Source organism: Periplaneta americana, chromosome 8 (assembly GCF_040183065.1).
Source record: "Periplaneta americana isolate PAMFEO1 chromosome 8, P.americana_PAMFEO1_priV1, whole genome shotgun sequence".
Lineage (NCBI taxonomy): Eukaryota > Metazoa > Arthropoda > Insecta > Blattodea > Blattidae > Periplaneta > Periplaneta americana.
In genome coordinates this window covers 7,117,322-7,131,222 of record NC_091124.1, presented here as the reverse complement: position 1 = coordinate 7,131,222, position 13,901 = coordinate 7,117,322, and the positions used below count along the sequence as shown (strand labels likewise).

At 39.9% G+C, this 13,901-nt stretch overlaps 1 long non-coding RNA gene across 2 annotated transcripts in view; it reads right to left on the bottom strand.

The window, feature by feature from the left end:
* LOC138704451 (uncharacterized) overlaps positions 1 to 12,920 on the bottom strand; it is a 514,719-nt gene extending 501,799 nt beyond the window's left edge. Inside the window, exons 1-3 of one of the 2 annotated variants that reach the window (XR_011333351.1) lie at positions 12,730 to 12,920; positions 9,004 to 9,099; positions 3,798 to 3,893 (exon numbers count right to left, since the gene is read on the bottom strand). This is a non-coding gene — a long non-coding RNA (uncharacterized lncRNA). The remainder of the gene's footprint in view (positions 1 to 3,797; positions 3,894 to 9,003; positions 9,100 to 12,729) is intronic. The other variant, XR_011333350.1, reaches the window with a different exon arrangement.
* Positions 12,921 to 13,901: the final 981 nt, after the last annotated feature.

The following is a 13,901-nucleotide window of genomic DNA, read 5'->3' as shown; positions in this document are numbered from 1 at the left end:
GCAAAATTTAAAAAAATGGTCATTTTGACCTTCCAAACGAGACTTTTTTCTACACAAGGAGAACGAAGCGGCTCAGAGGCCCGCCCTTTTAACTGTAGCATCCCCGCATCTTTCCTAGTAATCACCGGTAAATTCCGCCAAATCCGCCGCACTTTTTTCTAGCCTTAATTTTTGGGTACCTGAAATATTTGAGTCTCTAATTCCGGAAATAATGGCCATACCGAGGAACGGGATGCGGTCCTGTATTCCCCCTTGACTTACTTCTTACACGATAGCATCAAAATGGTAATCGCGAACACGTTCTGATTTCCGCCGACATTCTTGCCGCCATAACTCCGCACTACGTGTAGTCACAACAAAGCCGAGGAGTGCGTTGAATACAGCTCGTCGAACTCTATCTCCAGTATAAAGGACAACTCTCTATCGCCCTGCGTTTGGACGGGAGAGGCCGGCGAATTTTAAAAAAATAGTCATTTTGACCTTCCAAAACAGACATTTTTTTCTACACAAGGAGAACGAAGCGGCTCAGCGGCCCGCCCTTTTAACTGTAGCATCCCCGCATCTTCCATAGTAATCACCGATAAATTCCGCCAAATCCGCCGCACTTTTTTCTAGCCTTAATTTTTGGGTACCTGAAATATTTGAGTCTCTAATTCCGGAAATAATGGCCATACCGAGGAACGGGATGCGGCACTGTATTCCCTCTTGACTTACTTCTTACACGATAGCATCAAAATGGCAATCGCGAACACTTCCTGATTTTCGAGAAAATCCTTCCGCCGACATTCTTGCCGCCATAACTCCGCAGTACGTGTAGTCACAACAAAGCCGATGAGTGCGTTGAATACAGCTCGTCGAACTCTATCTCCAGTATAAAGGACAACTCTCTATCCCCATGCGTTTGGACGGGAGAGGCCGGCACAATTTCAAAAAATGGTCATTTTGACCATCCAAAACAGACTTTTTTCTACACAAGGACAACGAAGCGGCTCAGAGTCCCGCCCTTTTAACTGTAGCATCCCCGTATCTTCCCTAGTAATCACCGATAAATTCCGCCAAATCCGCCACACTTTTTTCTAGCCTTAATTTTTGGGTACCTGAAATATTTGAGTCTCTAATTCCGGAAATAATGGCCATACCGAGGAACGAGATGCGGCCCTGTATTCCCCCTTGACTTACTTCTTACGCGATAGCATCAAAATGGCAATCGCGAACACTTTCTGGGTTTCGAGAAAAGAAGGGGCATTTTTGCCACCATAACTCCGCAGTACGTGTAGTCACAACAAAGCCGATGAGTGCGTTGAATACAGATCGTCGAACTCTATCTCCAGTATAAAGGACAACTCTCTATCCCCCTGCGATTGGACGGGAGAGGCCGGCAAAATTTAAAAAAATGGTCATTTTGACCTTCCAAACGAGACTTTTTTCTACACAAGGAGAACGAAGCGGCTCAGAGGCCCGCCCTTTTAACTGTAGCATCCCCGCATCTTTCCTAGTAATCACCGGTAAATTCCGCCAAATCCGCCGCACTTTTTTCTAGCCTTAATTTTTGGGTACCTGAAATATTTGAGTCTCTAATTCCGGAAATAATGGCCATACCGAGGAACGGGATGCGGTCCTGTATTCCCCCTTGACTTACTTCTTACACGATAGCATCAAAATGGTAATCGCGAACACGTTCTGATTTCCGCCGACATTCTTGCCGCCATAACTCCGCACTACGTGTAGTCACAACAAAGCCGAGGAGTGCGTTGAATACAGCTCGTCGAACTCTATCTCCAGTATAAAGGACAACTCTCTATCGCCCTGCGTTTGGACGGGAGAGGCCGGCGAATTTTAAAAAAATAGTCATTTTGACCTTCCAAAACAGACATTTTTTTCTACACAAGGAGAACGAAGCGGCTCAGCGGCCCGCCCTTTTAACTGTAGCATCCCCGCATCTTCCATAGTAATCACCGATAAATTCCGCCAAATCCGCCGCACTTTTTTCTAGCCTTAATTTTTGGGTACCTGAAATATTTGAGTCTCTAATTCTGGAAATAATGGCCATACCGAGGAACGGGATGCGGCACTGTATTCCCTCTTGACTTACTTCTTACACGATAGCATCAAAATGGCAATCGCGAACACTTTCTGATTTTCGAGAAAATCCTTCCGCCGACATTCTTGCCGCCATAACTCCGCAGTACGTGTAGTCACAACAAAGCCAATGAGTGCGTTGAATACAGCTCGTCGAACTCTATCTCCAGTATAAAGGACAACTCTCTATCCCCATGCGTTTGGACGGGAGAGGCCGGCACAATTTCAAAAAATGGTCATTTTGACCTCCCAAAACAGACTATTTTCTACACAAGGACAACGAAGCGGCTCAGAGGCCCGCCCTTTTAACTGTAGTATCCCCGTATCTTCCCTAGTAATCACCGATAAATTCCGCCAAATCCGCCGCACTTTTTTCTAGCCTTAATTTTTGGGTACCTGAAATATTTGAGTCTCTAATTCCGAAAATAATGGCCATACCGAGGAACGGGATGCGGCCCTGTATTCCCCCTTGACTTACTTCTTACGCGATAGCATCAAAATGGCAATCGCGAACACTTTCTGATTTTCGGGAAAAGAAGGGGCACCCTTCCGGCGACATTCTTGCCACCATAACTCCGCAGTACGTGTAGTCACAACAAAGCCGATGAGTGCGTTGAATACAGATCGTCGAACTCTATCTCCAGTATAAAGGACAACTCTCTATCCCCCTGCGATTGGACGGGAGAGGCCGGCAAAATTAAAAAAAATGGTCATTTTGACCTTCCAAAAGAGACTTTTTTCTACACAAGGAGAACGAAACGGCTCAGAGGCGCGCCCTTTTAACTGTAGCATCCCCGCATCTTTCCTAGTAATCACCGGTAAATTCCGCCAAATCCGCCGCACTTTTTTCTAGCCTTAATTTTTGGGTACCTGAAATATTTGAGTCTCTAATTCCGGAAATAATGGCCATACCGAGGAACGGGATGCGGTCCTGTATTCCCCCTTGACTTACTTCTTACACGATAGCATCAAAATGGCAATCGCGAACACTTTCTGATTTCCGCCGACATTCTTGCCGCCATAACTCCGCAGTACGTGTAGTCACAACAAAGCCGAGGAGTGCGTTGAATACAGCTCGTCGAACTCTATCTCCAGTATAAAGGACAACTCTCTATCCCCCTGCGTTTGGACGGGAGAGGCCGGCAAAATTTCAAAAAATGGTCATTTTGACCTTCCAAAACAGACTTTTTTCTACACAAGGAGAACGAAGCGGCTCAGAGGCCCGCCCTTTTAACTGTAGCATCCCCGCATCTTCCCTAGTAAACACCGATAAATTCCGCCAAATCCGCCGCACTTTTTTCTAGCCTTAATTTTTGGGTACCTGAAATATTTGAGTCTCTAATTCCGAAAATAATGGCCATACCGAGGAACGGGATGCGGCCCTGTATTCCCCCTTGACTTACTTCTTACACGATAGCATCAAAATGGCAATCGCGAACACTTTCTGATTTTCGAGAAAAAAAAATGGGAAGGGAACCACTATTCCACCGACATTCTCGCTACTATAACTCCGCAGTACTGTCCGTTCAGTGTTGCCAGGTTTTTACGAAAGAAAATCCCTCAGATGGGTTGAAGAATCCCTCAAATTTAAAAAAAAATCTCCCTTTTGTGGTGGTCTGGTCTAAACTCCAAAATACATATTTTAAAAACGAATTGAAATAATAAATTAGAACAGGACAATGTTTCTAAGAAATATCACAGTGCAACAGAGCACTCACCCTCAGATCGGCATTTTATTGATGATCCTTTTCTGATTCCCCTTCTCAATCTTCTTCTGCAACCAGCAGCACAGCTATTTCGTTCTTTCTTGAATCCTTAATGAAGAAATAATATAATTTTAGTTTTGTTTCCGTCTTTACTTATTTTTATGTTAACCCAGAAGTATCTTTGTTAACACATTTTAATATTTTACTTGTGAACGTTTTCGCCCATTTTGGGCATCTATAGATCTTAAATATATCTGTGCATAATTGCATAGTACATACATATTGCAATTCTACAAACAATTAGTGGAAATTTATAAATACACTAAAAACATTTTCTAAAAGGGTACACCTAATACACCAACAAATGGTAGTTGTATGAGAAATATGCATATTTAATGTCATATTATAATCATTCATGACAGCTAGAGATCGCGAACGAGTTATTATATTGGAACAATAAACTGTATGACGTCTCAAAACTGAATAATTGTTTAACAGTAAGACTCTTAAGTTAAATGTGCATATCTTACCAGAAAGTCACATGAAAATATTACATATCAATAGAACTTAATATCATCAAAAAAGTTCAGAAAAGTGTAAGGAGTCTAGTTGATAGTTAATATTGAAGGTGGTGTAAATAGGATGTGGATTGAAGGCGAAAGGTTTGGAATGACAAAATGAATGTTAAATGTAGTTTATACAAACTTAGGTGATGCTGTGATAATCTATTAGACAACATATGTTGTGAATATCCACTATTGTGAAAGTTGCAATATAAAATGCAGTCAATTTGTTACAAGTATGTGTCGTTAAGATGAATCCTTGAATGCTTGTTGTAGGCTACATATTTTCACTGAACAGTTTCAACATTTCGTCGGTGATTGGATAGTTGTAACACTTTCTGTTCATGTTGCTCACGTTAAGTTGCACCCTCACTAGAGACGACACTGTTTTTGCTGATAGTTTACTTCTTTTATTCGTATTTATATCACTAACCATTGAAAATATGCGTTCACAGCTGAACTAGAATGGGGCAAAGAAAGGCAAATTTTGGCTAGTTTTCCTCAACTTTTTCACATAAATTCAGAATTGAAATTGTGACATTCTTCTATTCGCTTCCAAAATTCTAGTACAGGGAAATTTAGATAAGCAGTTTTCTCTTTAGAAAAAAAAAAAAAGCAATTGGGTTAAAGACTAAATTCATTTAATACCGATTCTTGGTTCACTTTTGTCTTATACTTATCAACTATTGAAGTAAATGTGTTACTAGAACTTTCAACAATCTTACTGACACCTAATGCAATTTTTGTATCTAGAAAAGTCAAATTACTTATAACATCTTCTTGAAGGGGCAATCTTATCAAGGACTAATTGAAAGCTACTTGATAGAACTCCAAACATCGTAATCTGAACTTTTACTTTGTCATCAGATGGCTTTCTTGTAAAAACACTGGTAATTCTGGAGACATTTTTCAACTGTAATGCATTTTTTATGCGAAGGCGTGGAGCTGTGTCTTTCTAATTCACTCTTACCGGCCGATAGTTCCTTTTCGCAACACAAACATTTTACTTTATAGGAATTATTAGATTTAGCCAACCAACCTTTAAAATGAGATTACTCCAACCATAATTCAACGAATGATTGTTTCCTCCAAGACTTCTCACTTCTAGATAACTCTTTCCTATTTTTAATTTTTTTTTCGGCATGGACGGCCCTTCTTGAGGATCACTCATTGTACCAATAAAATAAACACACGCTTAAAAATATCAGTAATTTAAAACTAAGAAAATAAACAGACATTTTAAAAAATATCGAATTAAAACTATGGTCATAATGTACAATATGTGCACTTTATCCCGGCTCTTAACACAAGAATTGGAAATATAGTATATTCCTAACGTATTCATGTTCATAACAATCTGTCTACCGAAGTACTGAATCGATTTGAATATAAAGTGGGAAGACGCAAACGACAATGGTAAATGGCAGCCAATAAACAGTAAAATTAAATCTCATTGCTCGCTTCTATATGAATCACTCAACTCTTTGAATTAAAATGATGTTATAACAACCCATTATTAACTAACCAAATATTAAGCATATAATAGAGTCTTCAGTATTAAATCACTTTTATGTGCTTTTAATAAAAATTAAGAAACCTATTTCATATCTGAAAAATAAAAATATTTTGAAAAATATTTAAAAAAAAAATAGAAAAATTGGAAAGGTGTGAAAATCCCTACATATTGTGTCATTCTGTCAAAAAATCCCTCAATCCCTTTTGGATCAAAAAATCCCTACGCCGAGGAATAAATCCCTCAACCTGGCAACACTGTGTCCGTTACTCAGGATAAGACGAGCAGAAAGAATGTGACCTTCTTGAGTATCGCTGTTGATCATTATAAACATCGCTCAGATAAGCATCCCAGTAACCAGGTTATTACTCATGCAGGAAACATGAGTAACAATGCGTATGGAAATTAAAGCTCAGTTGAACAGAAGGAGACCTAATGTTTCTGCTTATTGCAATACAAATATTGCACGTATTGTCGTACATTATCTGTGCACATCCCTTCCTTCTCAGTCCGCTCTCGTCTTCTCCTGAGTCACTGACAGTACGTGTAGTGACAACAAATCCGATGAGTGAGTTGAATACAGCTCCTCGAGCTCTATCTTCAGTGTAAAGGACAACTCTCTAAACCCGATCGTTTGGACAGGAGAGGCCGGCAAAATATAAAAAAATTGCCATTTTTACCATCCAAAACAGAATTTTCTCTACACAAGGACAACGAAGGGGTTCAGAGGCCCGTCCTTTTAACTGTAGCATCCCCGCATGTTCACTGATAATCACCGCTAAAATCCAGCAAATCCGACGTTCTTTTTTCTAGCCTTATTTTTCAGGTACCTAAAATATTTCAGTCTCTAATTCCGGAAATAATGGCCATACCGAGGAACGGGGTGCGGCCCTGTATTCCCCCTTGACTTACTTCTTACGCGATACCATCAAAATGGGAATCGCAAACACAAGCTGATTTTCGGGGGGGGGGGGGGGGGAGAAAAAAAAAACTATTCCGCCGACATTCTCGGCGCCATAACTCCGCAGTACGTATAGTGACAACAAAGCCGATTAGTCCGTTGAATAGAGCTCCTCGAGCTCTATCTTCAGTGTAAAGGACAACTCTATCCCCGTTCGTTTGAACGGGAGAGGCCGGCAAAATTTCAAAAAATGGTCATTTTGACCTTCCAAAACAGAATTTTCTATACACAAGAGAACGAAGGGACTCAGAGGCCCGCATGTTCACTAATAATCATCGCTAAAATCGAGAAAATCCGTCGCACTTTTTTCTAGCCTTATATTTCAGGTACCTAAAATATTTCAGTCTCTAATTCCAGATATAATGGCCATACCGAGGAACAGGGTGCGGTCCTGTATTCCCCCTTGATTTACTTCTTACGCGATACCATAAAAATGGGAATCGCGAACACATGCTGATTATCGAAAAAAAAAATGGGAAGGGAACCACTATTCCACCGATATTCATGCCGCCATAACTCCACAGTACTGACCGTTCAGTGCTGCCAGATTTTTACGAAAGAAAATCCCTCAGATGGGTTGAAAAATACCTCAAATTTAGAAATAATCCCCCTTTTGGAGTGGTCTGGTCTAAACTCCAAAATACATATTTTCACCTGACGCTTATCGAGGGATAGCCCTCGAGTGCGCCCCTTTCAAAGTGCTCACGAAGCTATTATTAAACCGCATTCTACCTCAAGCCATGTTACATATACCAGACGAACAATTTGGGTTCATCACCGGCAGGTCCACAATCCAGGCAATCGAGAGGGTACTCGACATCATATGGGATGCAACACACACAAACGGAGGCTTCATATACGCCATCTACGTGGACTATGCCAAAGCATTCGATGGAGTCAACAGAACATTACTAATGAAGAAACTAACAGATACCCTAGGACAAAGAAACTCTTATCTACAACTAATATAAAACATATTGAGCTTCAACCGGCTAACGGTTAGTGACAAAGTTGGCCGCTCTGAGCTTATAACCCAGACGAATGGCGTTCTTCAAGGAGACCCCCTCAGCCCAATGCTATTTAACCTGTTGACGCACGACGTGATCGAAGAGATGGCCTCAGAAGATATATCAATGCTGCTTTATGCCGATGACATAATAATGCTGTCAAGAAACAGGCCAGCCCTTCAGCAGGGACTCAACGCGCTCAGCGAATGGTCAAAAAGAAATGAACTAGAAATAAACACTAGCAAAATTAAGGTTATGAAATTCAGACGAGGAGGAAACATAGCCAGAACAGACGTCTTCACATGTGGCAACGACAACCTTGAGATGGTAAACTCTTACAGGTATTAGGACTAACCATGCAAGTAACGGGGAAAACATTTACCAAGCATATAGAGGAAAGATGCACGGCAGCAATCAACTCCATATATGAAATCAAGAACCTCGAGAAACTATCCCTAAAAACAGCCCTAAGACTCTTCAATATCAAGATAGCACCGATAGCATGCTATGCAGTGACCAAAATATGGGCTCACCTCACCAAGGATAACTGAAAAGGCTGGAAGCTGTAAAGACTACGTACATAAAAAGAGCACTACGAATACCAAAAACCGCGCGGACAAGACTTGTGCACGTACTAGCAGACACCGACTTCTTCATCAGGGAATTGAGAGCAAACAACAACCTAGGCAGCACAACAGCGTACGAAGCCCACATCAAAGACAGGGAGCAAAAGGCATCTGCAACTGACCCAGACTTCTTCTGGACGCCCGCAATGAACGCAGAGGACTGGAAAGGGCCAAACTTCGAACTCAAGCACGTCTTCACGAGGACCGCGGCACATGGCTTTCATCACAAAGTTGTGACCAAAGAGGATATCACCAGGCATCGTCCCACTGTTCCTGCACGCTGTGCGGTCAGCACTGCCCACAATATCACCTAATTGCATGCCCCACAAGGACTCACTCAATGAACTTTCACGCAAATGAGGAGAACTACCAGTGAACATTCATATTTTAAATTGTACACAGTGGGTTTAATAAATATATATATATATATATATATATATATATATATATATATATATAAAAAATACGTATTTTAAAAACGAATTAAAATAATAAATTAGAAGAGGACAATGTTCCTAATAAATATCACAGTGCAACAGAGGACTCACCCTCAGATCGGCATATTATTGATGATCCTGTTCACATTCTTCTTCTCCCTCTTCTTCTGCAACCAGCAGCGCAGCTATTTTGTTCTCTCTTGAATCCTTAATGAAGAAATAATATAATTTTAGTTTTGTTTTCATCTTGACTTATTTTAATGTTAACCCAGAAGTATATTTGTTAACACATTTTAATATTTTACTTGTGAACATTTTCGCCCACTTTGGGCATCTTCAGATCATAAAGATATCTGTACATAATTGCATAATACATATTGAAAATCTACGAACAATTAATGGAAATTTAAAAATACACTAAAAACATATTCCAAAAAGGTACACTAAATACACCAACAAATGGTAGTTGTATGAGAAATATGCATATTTAATGTCATATTATAATCATTCATGACAGCGAGAGATCGCGAACGAGTTATTATATTGGATCAATAAACTGTATAATGACTCAAAAGTGAATACTTGTTTAACAATAAGACTCTTAGGTTAAATGTGCATATTTTAACAGCAGGGGCGGCCCTTCTTGAGGATCACTCATTGTACCAATAAAATAAACACATGTTTAAAAATATCAGTAATTTAAAACTAGAAAATAAACAAACACTTAAAAAATATCAACTTAAAACTATGGTCATAATGTACAATATGTACATTTATCCCAGCTCTTAACACAAGAACTGAAACTATAGTATATTCCTAACAATCTGTCTACCGAAGTACTGAATCGATTTGAGTATAAAGTGGGAAGACGCAAACGACAATGGCAAATGGCAGCCAATAAGCAGTAAAATTAAACTTCATTGGTCGCTTCTATATGAATCACTCAACTCTTTGAATTAAAATTATGTTATAACAACCCATTATTAACAAACCAAATATTAAGCATATAACAGAGTTTTCAGCAATAATGTGCTTTTAATAAAAATTAAGAAACTTCTTTCATATCTGAAAAATAAAAATATTTTGAAATTATTTAAAAAAAATAGGAAAAATGGAAAGGTGTGAAAATCCCTACATATTGTGTCATTCTGTCAAAAAAATCCCTCAATCCCTTTTCGATCAAAAAATCCCTATGCCGAGGGATAAATCCCTCAACCTGGCAACACTGTGTCCGTTACTCAGGACAAGACGAGCGGAAAGAATGTGACCTTCTTGACTTTCGCTGTTGATTATTATAAACATCGCTCAGATAAGCATCCCAGTAGCCAGGTTATTACTCGTGCAGGAAACATGAGTAACAATGCATATGGAAATTAAAGCTCAGTTGAACAGAAGGAGACCTAATGTTTCAGCTTGCTGCAATACAAATATTGACGTGTTGTCGCACGTTATCTCTTCACATCCCTTCCTCCTCAGTCTGCTCTCATCTTCTCCTGAGTCACATACAGTACGTGTAGTGACAACAAAGCTGATGAGTCCGTTGAATAGAGCTCCTCGAGCTCTATCTTCAGTGTAAAGGACAACTCTCTAAACCCGATCGTTTGGACAGGAGAGGCCGACAAAATTTCAAAAAGTGATCATTTTGACTTTCCAAAGCAGAATTTTCTCTACACAAGGAGAACGAAGGGGCTCAGAAGCCTGCCATTTTAACTGTAGCATCCCCGCATGTTCACTAATAATCACCGCTAAAATCCAGCAAATCCATCGCACTTTTTTCTAGCCTTCTGGTCCTAAAATATTTGAGTCTCTAATTCCGGAAATAATGGCCATACCGAGGAACGGGATGCGGTCCTGTGATGAGTCTGTTGAATAGAGCTCGAAACTCTCTATCTCTGTTCATTTGGACGGGGGAGACCGGCAAAGTTTCAAAAAATGGTGTTTTTGACCATCCAAAACAGAATTTTCTCTACACAAGGAGAACGAAGCGGCTCAGAGGCCCGCCCTTTTAACTATAGCATCCCCGCATGTTCACTAATAATCACCGCTAAAATCCAGCAAATCCGTCGCACTTTTTTCTAGCCTTCGGGTACCTAAAATATTTGAGTCTCTAATTCCAGAAATAATGGCCATACCGAGGAACGGGATGCGGTCCTGTATTGCCCCTTGACTTACTTCTTACACGATAGTATCAAAATGGCAATCGCGAACTCTCCCAGCGCCGGAAAACGCAGCAACCGGAAAAAGGAGAATCTTGAAACATGCTTCGGGGCTTTACGGTATCAGCCCCAGTGCCGGAAAGTGCAACAACCGGCAATAAGAGACTTGAAACGTGCCTCGGGGGTAAGCGAGGGCCGCCTCAGCGCTGGGAAACGCGGCTACCGGAAAAATGACAAACTTGAAATATGCGTTGGGGCTCCTCGAGGGCCTCCCCAGCGCCGGAAAACGAGGCAACGGGAGGAAAATGAAAATTCAAACATGATTCGGGGCTCTGCGGGGGTTGACCAGCGCCGGAAAACGCGGCAACGGGAAGAAAAAAGAAACTTCAAACATGATTCGGAGCTCTGCAGGGGTTGCCCCAGCGCCGGAAAACGCAACCAGAAAAACAAGAGTCTTGAAACATGCCTAGGGGGCCTGTAGGGCCGACCAGTGCTGAGAAACGCGGCAACGGGAAGAAAGAGAAATTTGAAACATGATTCGCGGCTCTGCGAGGTCTGGCCAACGCCGGAAAACGCGGCAACCGGAAAATCGAGAAACTTCAATGACTTAGTGCACTGACTATATTGTCCATTGAAAATAAACTTCTGAGACATAACAAACTTTAATGAGAAAGTAATGGGTAAGTTCGCAGTAAAGGAGTTGGATGAACTTTTCATGCAGTCATATGCCTATACTAAAGATACGGTCTATTGTTTCCTTTGATAAATATTACCAAATATTAAAAACCAATAATAGGCCTATAGTAATTTTCATGTAGCATACTACCTAGTCTTATCTAAATATTTAGTAATGCTCATAAAAATGAAAACTGCACACGCTAGACGAGCGCTACTTCTGTAAAGTGTAAAAAAAAAAAAGTGAAAAATTATTAATGGTAAATTATATGAGTGGAAAAGAAAAGTATGGAACGTAAAATGAAATGGATAGGAGATAACGGTAAGAGTAAGTAAATATAAAGGGAGTAAGTTATAGGCCTATCAGTAATACTGAGGTAGGCCTATAAGTAGCTTACAAAAGAAGTACGTTTCCGAAAACCTTCAACACCGGAACCACTGAGCATAAAATGCTTACAAAACCGTATTTTTCTTATTTTTTATGCTAGAAAAATTAAAATATTCCTTGGGAGGCTTCGTAACGCCCTTCAAAGTAGATTTACGAAAACCGTCAACATTGGAAACATGCTCACCATAAAAGAAATGGAATGCTCACAAAAACGTATTCCTCTTCATTTTTAAGTGCCACAATCTTCGTACGATAATTACCCCAAATACCGAAATAATTGTAACAGTGTGCCATTATCCAGGGGGGGAAAGGTTGTGGAATTCTGTGCAGAATATATTATAGCGGAAGGTAAGACAATACCCTCCAGTTCACGGAAATTGTCGTTTCTAACCTCACTTTCGTCCAGGTTCAACACTTTAAAGGACTAAGTAAAGTTCAAAGAAAAATTACAGTAAAACATGATTATTAACACATTTCTCGCTTTCATAAGAAAAACACAATAAAAAGATAGCATTCTATCAGGAAAAAAAAGCACTGTTTATAACTGACATAGAACATGCTACAGAAGACTTCAGCCTGTTAACAAGACAACAGTTTGTAGCAGAAATATCGGCTTACCTAATTTTGCAATTCTATGTTTACAGGATCTTCATGGCAGATATATCATCAATATTATCACACAAAAAAAAAAGGTATTTAAATCTATTACATTCACTCACAACCACACGCCACAATTTTTAAAAGACCAGTGTTACCAACATAATATTACAATTATCCTCTTCCCAGAGCATAACATTTCCCTATTTACAAATAAATTTCTCTACTAGATAAATACTCAGTGTCATCAACATGCTAGTTCTATTATAACGAGTTTTCGAGTTACCTGGCGACAAATATAACGATATTTTAAGTTCAAAGCACACTCAAGCCCGGTTCAGACCATAGACCGCGGATAGTTCGCCTGCGTGGTCACTCGCCGGAAGTAATCCGCTCTGGTGACTCTGTGGATGGCTAGCTTGCTGGATTTCGAGGGTAAGTTCCTTCAACGAGTTAGAAAGAGAAGACTATAGAGTGGTCATGTTGTCCTGTACAGCGCTCTTTGCGGTGCCACCGCGAAACACGGCAGATCTGAGCTAAGCGCCCACCTTTGTAAAAATTCGTCTGCTTGCAATGTTGTATAACGGAGGTAAGAAGCACAAAAAAACGAAGAAAAAACATGCCTGTTGTGTGTGCTGCATATAACTGCAATGTTAAAAGGAAAAAGACAACTGATATATCATATTTCATGTAAATTTTATGAAGTTAAGTCCATAGTTTTGTTAATTAGCAGCATTTTTTTAATGCATAAATGAGTAACAACGCCCGGAATAAACAAAATAAATGGTTCACTGGTAATGTACTTAAATTAGATACGGATAAAATCAATACAATTCTGTTTCAGACCCAGTGAAAAACAAATAGCAATACAATATTAAAACTGTATTTCGACACCGGCATCCTTTATTTCTGCTCTTTCTGTCCTTACTGCTTATAGAAGAAGACGATGAGCTGTAGCTTATAAGAAGTAGGCCTATTTCGAAGACAAACGATTAATCAAATAAATGGTTCACTAGTAATAAAGTTAAACTAAATACGGATAAAACCGCTACAATTCCGTTTCAAACCTAGTAATAGCAATCAAATATTAAAATTGTATTTCGACACTCGCATCCAAAATAACGCAAAACTCTGGGGTAGGTCGTATTGTTGTTAGTATTTTGACTGGAAGGACATGAAAGAACATAATTGAG